At 54.0% G+C, this 11,850-nt stretch overlaps 1 protein-coding gene across 1 annotated transcript in view; it reads left to right on the top strand.

Moving 5' to 3' along the window:
* The first annotated feature begins 249 nt into the window (after positions 1 to 249).
* VANGL2 (VANGL planar cell polarity protein 2) overlaps positions 250 to 11,850 on the top strand; it is a 38,485-nt gene continuing 26,884 nt past the window's right edge. Inside the window, exon 1 of the mRNA XM_067560297.1 lies at positions 250 to 582. The gene's annotated coding sequence lies outside the window, so the exon portion shown is untranslated. The remainder of the gene's footprint in view (positions 583 to 11,850) is intronic.

Genomic DNA, 11,850 nt, shown 5'->3' with positions numbered 1-11,850 from the left:
GGAGGCTTCAATGCACGGGCTCGGCTCGGCGCCGGGTTCTCACGCACACGGGCTGCGGGGGGACTCTGCAATTCACAGCCTCTGTCTGCCCAACGGGGTGTTTTGTTTTTTTTACCTTTTGCAGCCGGCTCCGAGTGAGGGAAGCAGCTGCCTGGTGGTAAACTGAGGCTGTTTGCCTGGGATTGGGGAAGGGGGGTTTTTGGAAGCCACGCTTTTTTGGGGGGGCTTTTTTTTTACATTTGTGGTTGTTGTTGCTGCTGTTGCAGGAAGACGGTGTGTGGGGAGGAACCACCCCCCCAGTCCGATCGCAATTTCATGCGGCGTGCGGCGGGGAGGAAGCTAACAAAAGGCGAAGGAAGATACAAAAGAGAAACTGCCGGACCAGCCTGGGATTTTTCACCGACTCCGGCATTGGCTGGCCGGGGGCTGCGCCGCTGCGGGAAATGCTCGCCCCTCTCCGCCAAACCGGGCGTTAAACCGGCCTCACCCCGGCGCGAAGTTTGCATCCACCCAGCCGAGCAACACCACCGACAATTGCAAAGCAGCAGCAGCAGCAATCTCCTTTCCTCTCCCATTGTCGGGGTGAGTCCCACACAAGAGGGGGGGCCCTGGCCATTGGGGGCAAGGTTTACACGAGCAGATGCCAAGGAGCCGATTCTTCATTAACACCGAGTGGGGGCTGGGGGGGGGAGTTGGTTGTTTGTGGGCTCGTGTAATGGGCAGGAGTTTAACTGGTGTGGGGGTTTTGTTGTTTTTTTTCATTCCCCTAACACAAAAAGGCCTTAGAAGCCAGGGACTTTCCTGGGCTTGTGGCCAGGTGCGGAATGCCTGCTGTGGAGAAGAGCTGCTGGATGGAGAGGGAAAGATGAAAAGAAACGATCCTGACCCGATGAAGAAGGAGCTGCTATTTATTTCCCACCTCTTTGTGTGTGTGTGTGTGTGATTTTGTGTGTTTATTTTTATTGCACGGGGGGGCATAGTATATGGCTCATTTCCTTGCTCGCTGGCCTTTGCAGATGGAACATATTCCAGGGGGTGGGTTGTCTGCCGGCTGCTGGGTCACTTTTGAATGATCAAAACCAACCTTAATTTGTGTGTGTGTGTGTCTGTGTTTTTTTTTGTTTTTTTTTTGTAGGGTGGAAAAGATACCAAATGCACTGTAGGTGAGGCTGGAGGGTCTGGGATCAAAGTGGGGACACAGACGAGCAGGGTCTTTTTGGGGGAAGGGACGTAGTTTATAGTCCAACAAATCTTTTTTGCCTTTGGTTTAAAATTATAATTTGCCCTGGAAAAATCAAATTCAGGTGTGCAATTCTTGGTGTGCACTGACGTGCCTGCCAGGTGGAAAACCTAGGAGGTGTGGAAGACCCGTCCCCATGTAGAAAAGCTGAGTGTCTTTGAATGTAGAGGTTAGCCATGCTGTCTGTGTAGGGCTCCTCTGTGGCACTGGTTGCACTAGTGCAAACCCCAGTGCAAAAAGTGGCATGCAGTGTTGTGAACAGTGGCGTGCCCCCATTCAGCTGAAACCAGGGTAAGCCATCACTGGTGCAAATCACTTTTTTTACACCAATGCTAGTGTGTCTACACTAGGAATTTGCACTCAGGGCCCAAGCATAATTTTTTCAGGCCCAGTACAAACTTGTAACACGGGCTCCCTCCCACACACATACCCATGGGGGTTGCAGCCTGGGCCGGGCCCCCAGGCCTGAGTAAAGTGTATCCTTCTCCCCCCCCCATATGGGGGCCCTGTTTGCACTGGCGTAACTACATCGGTGCAAAAACACCCCAATCTAGACAAGACCTGAATGCCCCTGTGGTGCGGATGAGGAATTTCTCAGGACTGGTGCAAATTTATGCGGGGGAAGCCCCACTAGCCTCTCATATCATTGCACGATTCGTGCAAACAAAAGATGGCAACCTGGCTGGTGACTGGGCTAACGTCACCTTAATTTGGGGCAGGCCGGGGAATACCCACATTTTGTTGCTTTTTCACCCAGGGAGGATATCCCCTTTTTTGAGGCAGTAGCAAGAATAAGGTGTGTGTGTGTGTGTGTGTGTGATTGATCAGGGTCTGCCTGTCATGCTTCCCTCTGCCAGCATTGCTCACCTTAGTCTGTGAGAGGGAGGGGCTTGATTCTGATCTCGCTTACACCAGTCTTACTCCGATGCACCAAAGTTAATTACTAAGGAGTTACTCCTGATTTACTCCAGGTGTAAGACCAGAATCCATTCTCTGTCTGAGCTGGGAAGCTTTTCTCACCAGGGAGGGGTGTGTGAGTTGATTTTCACCTTCAGGCCTTGGCGTAATAACTGAACAGGAGGTTTAAAAAAAAAAAAAAAAAAAAATGCTTCACAGAGCCCTTGGGGTTGGCTATTGCTTAATCACAGTAGTTCTGGGTTGTGCGGGGAGGAATCTGGGCTCGGAGGCAGACAGAGTCCAATCCTCATCTCGCTGAATGCCAGCGTGACTCCCGTGGAGTTCCTGCTGCTCTGCGCGGGGATGAATGAGCTCAGGATGCCCCTGATTTAATTAAGCAATGACTTCATTCCAATGAGGAGATGGCGTCTTTCCTGGCGGGGAGGCCCAGGGGAGCCTGATTGCCTGGGGTGTTCAGTTTGTGCTGCTCGCCCGTCCCTGGAGGATAGTCATCAAGGGCTGAGGTGATGTCAGCCAGCAAAACTGTCCTTAACTTTACTTCGTGGCTTTGCAGGCTGGGAAGGATGCGTCCGACCTCCCGCATGACATCGGCCAGAGAGCGGCACGCAGTGATGGGTATATTAAACCTGCTAGCAGGGGGCTGAATTTGCTTTTGGGGGGGGAGATCTCGCTGCGGACCAGTGACGCTCTGTGCCTGGAAGAGCTTCGTGCGCGTAGCCCCTTTCATGGCAGAGGAGCTGGTGGCGACGTGTAACGCACGCTTGTCCGTGTCCAGAAGTGCCGGGTTAGCCCCTAGCTTTGGTGCACGCTGGTGCAGAGCAGAGGTGGGATGTGGGGAGCGTTAGAGGGGAGAAACGCTGAGCCTTCGATGGGTGGCTGTGTGGTCTAGTGGGTAGGGCACTGGGCTGGGAGTCAGGAGACCGGGGTTCTGTTCTGAACTTCGCCACTGCCCCTCTCTGTGCCTCAGTTTCCTTTGCCAGGCTTGTCTGTTTTGACTGTAAGCTCTTGGGGGGCAGGCGGTGTCTCTCGCCGTGCGTGTGTACGTGCAGCACCGGGGGACTCCGATCTCACGTGGGGTCTTGAGCTCTGCCGAGAGGTTCATCCTGTGGAGTGGGGGGAGAAGCGACAGGACGGCGGTGAGGGCTTGACAAAAGTGACTCTTTTGCCAAAGGCCCGTGGGCTGCTAGCCAGAGAGGGAGGAGGACAAATAGGGACCCCCTGTGTCTCGACCTGGGTGCCTGGGATCCTGCAAACTGCTGTGTTGCTTATTGAGGGCCTGACCGTGCAAAGGGCTCCCTGGGAAGTGGAGCCCTGTCCCTATGTGGTACCCCAGTGACAGGGCCCATACAGGGGTCCTTGCAGGGCTGGGGCGATACGGGGCTTGACTCTCTATTCTCCTGCCCCTCGTGGGGTCATCCGCGGCAGTGCAAAGGGAGGGTGTCACTCTGGGGCTCTGGTCACGGTCTGCGCTCCCTTTGCACTGCTGCAGATGGCAGCACGGGGTGTGGTGTGGTGGAGAATCAGCCCCGCTGTCTCGCCGAGATACTTGGCCCGATTCTGTTGGCAGTCGCGCAGGTGTAAACCCAGAGCAAGCCCACTGAGGTGGCTCTGGAGTTGCACCAGACTAAACTGCAAACAGGATCTGGCCTCTTGCGCTCGCGGTTCCTTGGAAGGGATTTTCTGTGTTGCCCCGTTGCGGTAACTAAAGGAACGTAGTGCAGTCCCTGCCTCCCGAGCGTGCTGGTGGCTGAGTCCTGGGGCTGGGGTAACATGCCAGCCCTAAAACCGTGCGCAGCCTTTCTGCAAGCAGCTGAACAGCTGCCGCCGTCTCCTCCAGATGTGACTGTGTCTCAGTGGGTGGGAAGGAGGCAGTGTGGTCTAGTGGTCAGAGGAAGGCGCTGGCACTGCTGGGTTCTCTTCCCATCTCTGGGGGAGCAGGACTCGCCTGAGCTCTGTTCCCGGCTCAGCTGCTGAACGTCTTGAGCAAGTCCCGTCCCCTCTCTGTGACTCTGCCTCCCGGTCTGAGAGGTGAGGAATTCTGACCTGACCCCAGGAGTGCCTGGCCCCCCATTTCCACTATCCACATTTGCTTCAAAATGTGAGCCTGTAAATAGTGTGAGACCTTCCCGCCAGGAATCCAGCAGCACGTCTCAAACGTTAATGGCTTAGCTTCGCTAACCCTGACAGTCCAGTGGGTGCTTGGCAGGCCTAGGTTCAAATCCCTCCCTTGCCACCGACTTCCTGTGTGACCTTGGGCTTAGCCTCTCTGTGCCTCAGTTTCCCATCTGTACAATGGGCACAATAGCCTTGACCTGCTGCACGGGTGGGGGGAGGGGAGTTGTGAGGATAAGTACATCAGACTGTGAGGTGCTTGGGTGCTAGAGTAAGGGGGGCAAGGTAGGTACCTAAGGATGGGGACGTGTTAGGGTGGGGGAAATCGAGGCAAAGCGACTGGTCCAAGGACACACAGCGACTCAGCTGGGAGTAGATCCCTGGCTGCCCGGCTGTGCGCGCCTTCTCCGGAGTCTCGCTTCGCGGTTCCACGTTCCTGGAAACTAGCAGAATTTCGAGGCTGGCTGGCGCCCGGGTCAGGAGTCGGGTGGGTGCTGAAGTTAAAGTGACTGTGACGGGAGCGGCTGGCCTCGCCATGGGGCGACGATCGGGCTGTGTCCCGGCCCTGTTCACTGCCCCGCTCAAGTTGTCTGGGGCTAATGAGGGGGCTTTGACTGCCCCTCAGTCAAATGTTTTTGCGGCGAGGAGGGCTCTGGGGCGGCAGGGAAGGGGCCACAGGTGGAAGGAGGAGACCCAAAGCTGCCGCTGGGGGTGGGTGATAATGTGCTGGCAGTAAGCCAAGGGGGGAGCATCCATGGCAAACTGGCGGGAGTTTGGGTACTGAAGTGATGGGGGCAGGGAGAGGAGACTGCAGCTTGGGGATCTGGGCCGGGAGGGCGTGCCGTGACAGGCCTCCTTGTGCAGCTCCCGCGTGTAAATCGGACAGGGCCGGGCGGGATTCTTGCTGCCGGAAGGAGCTGGGGGTTGTTTAATAAGAGGGCTGAGATAGGGAAGTGAGGGAGCAAAGAACCCAGCCCCCGGCAGCTTTGCACCTCCTTGACCAAAGCTGCCTGTTTCAGCCCCCGGCGTGGGTACAAACCAGCCCCCTTTTACAGCGTGATTCGCTTTTCAAACGCTGCGCTCGTGCAAAGTCGTGCCGTGCTGGCGTCACGCCCGTGCAAAGGGAGGGCGGAGTGTCTGCGAAAGCATTCTGGTTTAGGGCTGGTCGCTCCGAGGTCTGTTTTTTCACACCCATGAGCAACAAAAGTTTTGCCAGCATAAGTGCCAGTGCAGACAAGGCCCCAGTCGCATTTTACAGGCGATTTGCACTGGTGTAAATGAATATGCTACGTGCAAGGGGCTGGAGAATTGCTCCCTGGAGGTTTGCAGTGGTGCAGGTGGCCACTCCTGCTCTCCGGACCAGGGACTAGAAGACAGTTTTCGAGCCCAGAGGCCTGGTCTCTATGAGAAAAGTTGCACTAGTGTAATTCAGTGAGTTTTAAATAAATTGGTGCAAACCCATCCTTGGATCAGCTTGCACCTGGAATTTACTGATTTAAGCAGCTTTAAGTCCGTGTGCATTAGATTATTTGCTCTGATTTAACTAGATGGGTTTAATATTGATTTTGGTTAAACCGATGCAACTTTTCTTTTATAGACAAGGCCAAAGGCACTTGGTGGAACACTCAAATGAACCCCTCCCCCCTCCCCCCCCAAAATTCCTGAGATTGGCTTAAAATCATGAGTTTTAGGGGGGAAATATTGAATATGGGGTGCTTTTTATTTGCCTTCTGCTTTTTGAGCCTTTAATCGGGAGGGCTAGAAACCTATTAAGAGATGCAAGTGAACTCTCACAATTTTATCCCACGTGTCACAGTATTTGGAGTTTTTTCTTAAAGCCCACGTGACTGCCTGCGAATCCCAGCTTTCGTTTTTTTTAAAGGAAGTGTTTAGCTTTTGTGGTTGCAGAGAAAAGCTTGAAAATATGTCCAGAATGCTCCCTAAAGGGTCAAAATTTAGATGACAAATACCCCCCCCCACATACATATACACACACACACACACACACACACACAAAGTATAATTTAAAAAAAAAATCTGGCTTAAAAATATCACAAATCTCATGTTTTTCGAGTCCAGCTCAAGTTTTTTTGAAGACCTGACACTGACAATACTAACCCTTGTAATCACAAACCTCTGGGAGCCGGGGCTTTCAGAAGAAAATATGGAATATATAAGCTAATGAAAACAAAGCCTCAAGAAGGCTTGTCAGGAATGTCTGTTCTTCCCATCTCAGGACACAGGAACGAGGGGGAAATAAATGCTAATAAAAAGAAATAACTTTTCACCCCATGTATGATTAGCCTGTGGAACTCACTGCCACAGGAGGCCAAGAATTTAGCAAGACATGAAACTGGATTGAACCTTGGTATGGATAACATGCCTATCCTGAGTTCTGATTAATGACCACAAATTTAGGCAAGGACGTTAATCCTCTGGCTTAAACCCTGACGCATATCTCTAATTGGAGATCCTGATGAGATGATTGGGGGGAGGGGCAGAGTATCCCGCATCTCTCTAATGGGGGGCTCTTATACCTTTCTCAGAAGCAACTGGTGCTGTCCACGGTCAGAGACAGGATAGGGGCTTAGATGGAGCTGGGATCTGATCCAGTGTGGCAGTTCTTCTGTTCAACCAAAAACTGCGAGACTTGCAATAAAATCATGAGAGCTGGCGGCAGTGGGGTGGTTCCTGGCTCACCGGGTCTCTGATTCCATGTACGTATGCGACGTCTGAGTGGGGCGGTTGTCGAAACACTGGATTTCACAACAAAACCAAGTGGGGACTGCCTGATTTTCTGACAGCGTGAGAGATCTGGCTGGCGGATCAGAACTGGGAGGTGAAATGCCTGAACTCCTTGTCTCGGAAGGGGTGTGGGCTGGAGAAAGGCTTTTTTTGTGTGTGTGTGTTTGAGCTTCTAGGAGGGAGCGTGCAAACAATGGAGAGTTAAGTAAATTTTGTTGGTGGCCCCTTTCCAGCTTCTCAGCTGAGGAGAAGTGAGGCCGTGTAGCTGGCGTTCAGGGCTATGAATAGACTCTGCTTTCCACAGTCGGGGAGAAAAGCTTCTTGGTGACCTAAATCTCCCTGCTTTTACCTGGGAAAGGCTGGAGTTTATCTGCCCAAGTGGAACAGCCCCTGCTCTGCCCTCTCCACCTCCCTCCCTCCCGGGGCTGCTGTAGCTGGGGTGGTTTTGGAAGGGAAGCCACGTGCTCTTCTCCAGCCGGTGCGCCCAGCAGCTGCGTCATCCTGAGTGTCTCAGCGTGGCGGGCACACGGGTGGGTTTTAAGGGGGGCGCTTTCTGGGGTTTGCCACAGAGCCGTGCCGTGGCTTGCCATCTGCGGGCGTCTGATTGGGACGTGGCTGCCGCATTGTGTGCACACGGGAAAGCCTGCCTGTGCCACCCAGGCTTGCCCCCCTCAATTATTCAGCTGCCCAGCCGAGGGGCGGCAGCTGCCCAGGCCCGGCAGAGCTGGGTGGAGGCGACCGTCATGTGGTGGACGGCTGGGGAAAACTGTCCTATTGCAGCCGGATGGAACCCGAAAAACCAAAGTGCGTGGAACGCGGCTTGCCAATCGGTCGCTCAGCTCCGGGCGCTGTCTCCGATCCCCCGGTTCTGTGAGTGGAGCAGGGACTCCTTCGGCTACTACCCTGGAACGTTTCCTTCTTTCTTTCTTCTCCAGGGGAAGCTCTGAGCTAGACTAGCGCTAGCACGGGTCTGCCTCCCTCCGCGTGCTGCAGTGTAGACACAGCCTCAGTGTGGACAGGGGCCTTCCTGCAGCCGAGATGCCGACTCCTCCTGTCTCTTCCTCCCCACGGGCTCGTGTGGTCTTGATTCCGATGCAGAGCGTGGCCTGCAGGTTGACTGGACCCCTGGAGTAGGATCCTCCCGACAGGGAGTCCCCAGATCCTGAAGGGTTTTGCAGGCTGCACTCTCGTGGTAATCCCTTCACCCGTCACTTTAAAGCTGCCACCTGTGGGGGGATAGGTAGGCAGCTTGCCCCGTGTGTACGGCACGAGGGGTGTGGGAGACGGAGTTTGAGCCATGGCCACTCCCTTCCCCTGCCGTATGAAAAGCGCAGCGCAGTCTTTAGTGTCTGCGCGGGGCTCTGCTTTTAAGGCATTCTCCAAATGAAAACGACACATGGCAGAGCTTTAATCTCAGGCCTTGCTTTACGCGGTGTGGCTAAGCAATAGGGCGACAGGGTGCTCCAGTGGGGAAGGACTAGCCTGGGTCCTTTTCCCAGCGCAGCTCCTTGTGTGACCGTCTGATCTGCATGCCTCGGTTTCTCCATCGCTGCAGCGCCTTAGCGCGCAGCCCCATGGAGATGTGACTGTGCTGACATTTCCGACGGTTGCTGGCCCTGGTTCAGCTCCTCCAGCGGAGAGAGAGGACAGGAGGCAGTCGCTGGGTGTTAGGCGTTGTCGTCTCACCCTTTTAAAACCCAGCCTGATTTAACTGCGATGTTTCTTTCACTGATTTAGATTTAGAGACCCGCTAACGGGGCGCCAGTGGCAGAACTCATGAATACCTCCTACGTGCAGCAGCACAGATAATGTCACCCACCCCCAGTAAGCGAGGCAGTTTAAAACTCACTTTGCCTCCTGAGATGCCCTTCCCCGTTTTCAAATGTCTGCATGATCTGTACCTCGGCTAAAACATGGATCCCGGAGAGTTAGGGTGTGGACGTGTCTGGCCCCTGTAAACAAAGGCAGGAGTAAACCATGGTTCAGCCACAAAGTCACCCCTCAAGTGCCCCTTCTGGAAGAGGGAAGAATTTACCAAGGGAGGTGGTGGCTTCTCCATCTCTTGACGTCTGCAGAGCCAGGCTGGCTTACCGGGCTCAGCACAGGATGTGGGTGGAATTGTCTGGCCTGGGCTGAGCAGGAGATCAGACTAGATAATCCAGTGGGACCTTGTGGCTTAACATCTCTGAATCCCGAAACAGTGATGTCATGTCTTGCTAGTTGCAAGCCTTTAGCTAATTTTGATACAGGTTTGAGGGTGGAGGAATCCATGGGTGGTGTCCTGGGGCAGACATGGCCTTCCTCTTATGGGTCATTATTATTTATGTTACAGTAGCATCTAAAAGGCCCCAGTCTAGATCAGAGAACCCCATTGTGCTGGGAGCTGCACGGAGACATGGTGAGAGACAGTCCCTGCCTCAAAGAGCTTTCACTTTGGATAGACAAAGGGCCAGGGGGAAACCGAGTCACAGAGCGAGGCAGTGACTTGCCCAAGATCATACACATCCGTGGCAGAGCTGGGACTGGAACTCGGCTTTCGTCATTCCTAGTCTGGGGCCCTGTCTGTTGGGCCGCACTGCCTTCCCTTCCTGATGGGTGTCAGGCAGATTCCTTTTTTGGGCTCCCCCTAGAGCTGGGACCGTGATTTTTTTTTGGGGGGGGGGGGGGGGGGTGTCACTTTTTGGTCAAATATTGAATTTTCCCTTTTAGACTTTTTGCCCCAGGTGTGTAAAGGTATTTCAGTGTTTGCAACTAAATATCACATTCAGAAGGGATTTAAGCACCAAGGAGTCAATGGAAAATGAGACGTAAGCTCCTAAATCAGGTTGGTGTTGCAACTCTGAGCACAGCAGTGCCTAAATACCTTTGCAAATCTGGGCCTTAGACGGGACCATCATAGCATCTAGTCTGACCTCCAGTATGTTGCGGGCCAGAGAATTTCACTCACTTACCCCTGTGCTGAGCCCAGACACTTATGTTTGAATAAACATCTCTGTCACAGGCATCGGGTCTAGAGCTGAAGCCAGCAAGAGATGGAGAATCCACCACTTCCCTGAGTAGTCGGTTCCAGCCGTTAATCACCCTGGCTGTTAAAAATCGGGGCCTTCTTTCAAACTGGAATTTGTCTGGCTATACATTTTAGCCCCTGGTTCTTGTTCTGCCTTGGTCCACTAGCTTCGAGAGCCCTTCCTGTGCGGGGGGAAATCCCACGTGCTGAACATATCGGCTGTCAGTGATGCAGCCGTACCCAGCTCTTCCGCTGGAGCCTTGTGCTGCTGGGCTGGGGCTCAGGGTGCTGGTGGGGAAAGATGTTTAACTTGTATAAATACAGTGGGGGGGGGGGGGGGGGGGGGGGAACACACACAAAATTAGATCCCATGTGTGAAACCTCTGGGCGTGTTTTCCCCCCATCCCAACTGACCCATTGCTGCCCACGAAATGCTGCGGAGATGGAGCCGATCTGATCCCAGCTCGCAGCCAAAGCGCCCTGGAGGTCTGTGTGCTGGGCCAAGTGGCAGAGGTTGTGCTCCCGTGAACCTCCTCGATGGTTCTGTGTTATTACCCCATGACACATGCGGTTCTGTCCAGTGTGTGTGTGTGTGTGTGTGTGTGTCTGGGGTGGGTGTGTAGGTGGAAAGCAGCCAGTAGGGGGGATGGGAGACCATAGCAGGGAAATGCCAGCTGGCTGCTTTATTTACAAACAGACCTTGCAAAACTGATGGATTGCTTTCCCTCCCCTCTGCTTCCCGCCACCCCATCTGGCTTTGCTCCTGCTCTTCCTAGCAAGTTTCCTCTCTCTGGGCTCAGTGGCGATGCTGGGTCTCTGCAGTCTCCCCTTTTCGTGGATGTTTAGACCCAGCCGGGTCTGCTTTCACTGGTCCCACAGTCTGGTGCTGCTAGATCATCTGTCTGTGTAGCACAGGCCAGGGAACTCACCCCGTCGTTTGTGCATCAAACCCATAACCGCTGGCTGGACCAGTGCGCATGTCACAGTTCAGGTCAACAGCACCCCCCCCCATCATCCATCAGGGATGTCTGCTTCTGCACTCCTGCTCCTTGGCCGTCACCTCTCTGGGGCGGAGATGAGCTGTCCCCCCCGACTGGGGTTTTTCCAGGCTGCACAGCTCCGTGCCGGCCACTGAGAGTTTCCCAGCAAGTCAGACTGCCTCAGCCGGCCCGCTCGGCTTTCTCCTCCGGGTAAACGCCACAGATATAAGGCACACATGCTCCTTCTCCTAAGCAATGCGTTTCTCCGGAAGGTGACTGCTACAGAGAAAACGCATGAAAACAACAAAAGAACCTACACGTGTTCTAATAAGCTTAGCAGAGATCACCCCAGCTCCAGCAAGGGTTTCAAAGCTCATCCCGGGGTTTCCCGGCCGTTACAAGTTCATGACACCTTTTGCTCAAAACAAGAACATGATGAATAAGTCAGCCTGGCCTTTATCCAGCTGGGATCTTTGACCTAGAGATTCCGGGAGCCGGTGATCAGTGGACGACAGATCTCTCCGTAGGGCGTAGCTTCCCAAGGCTGGGTTTTCGCATAGCCGGAGAAGGGGAGGGTACAGTTGCATTTCCTAGGACAACCGAAAGCTCACTCTGGCCCAGCCCATTGTTTCAAAGGGTCCTTTGAGGCGCATAACGCTGCATCGTGTCTGCCCCCCCGAGAGATTTGGTGCAATCCCCCAATAATACATAATACAACAAACTCGGAAGACGCTTCAACTTAATTCAGTAAGCTTCGTCCAGGGGTTTGCTGGGAACTGCCAGGCTTGTCAGAAAGATGTCCCATCTGGATTTAAAGACAGAAAATCCCTGGGGAAACTGTTCCCATG

Source organism: Emydura macquarii, unplaced genomic scaffold, assembly GCF_026122565.2.
Source record: "Emydura macquarii macquarii isolate MOO-44397 ecotype Brisbane River unplaced genomic scaffold, CSIRO-AGI_Emac_v2 contig_2273, whole genome shotgun sequence".
In the NCBI taxonomy this organism is placed as follows: Eukaryota; Metazoa; Chordata; order Testudines; family Chelidae; genus Emydura; species Emydura macquarii.
Note: the sequence above shows the minus strand (reverse complement) of the source record. Positions and strands in the feature narration are given on the sequence as shown.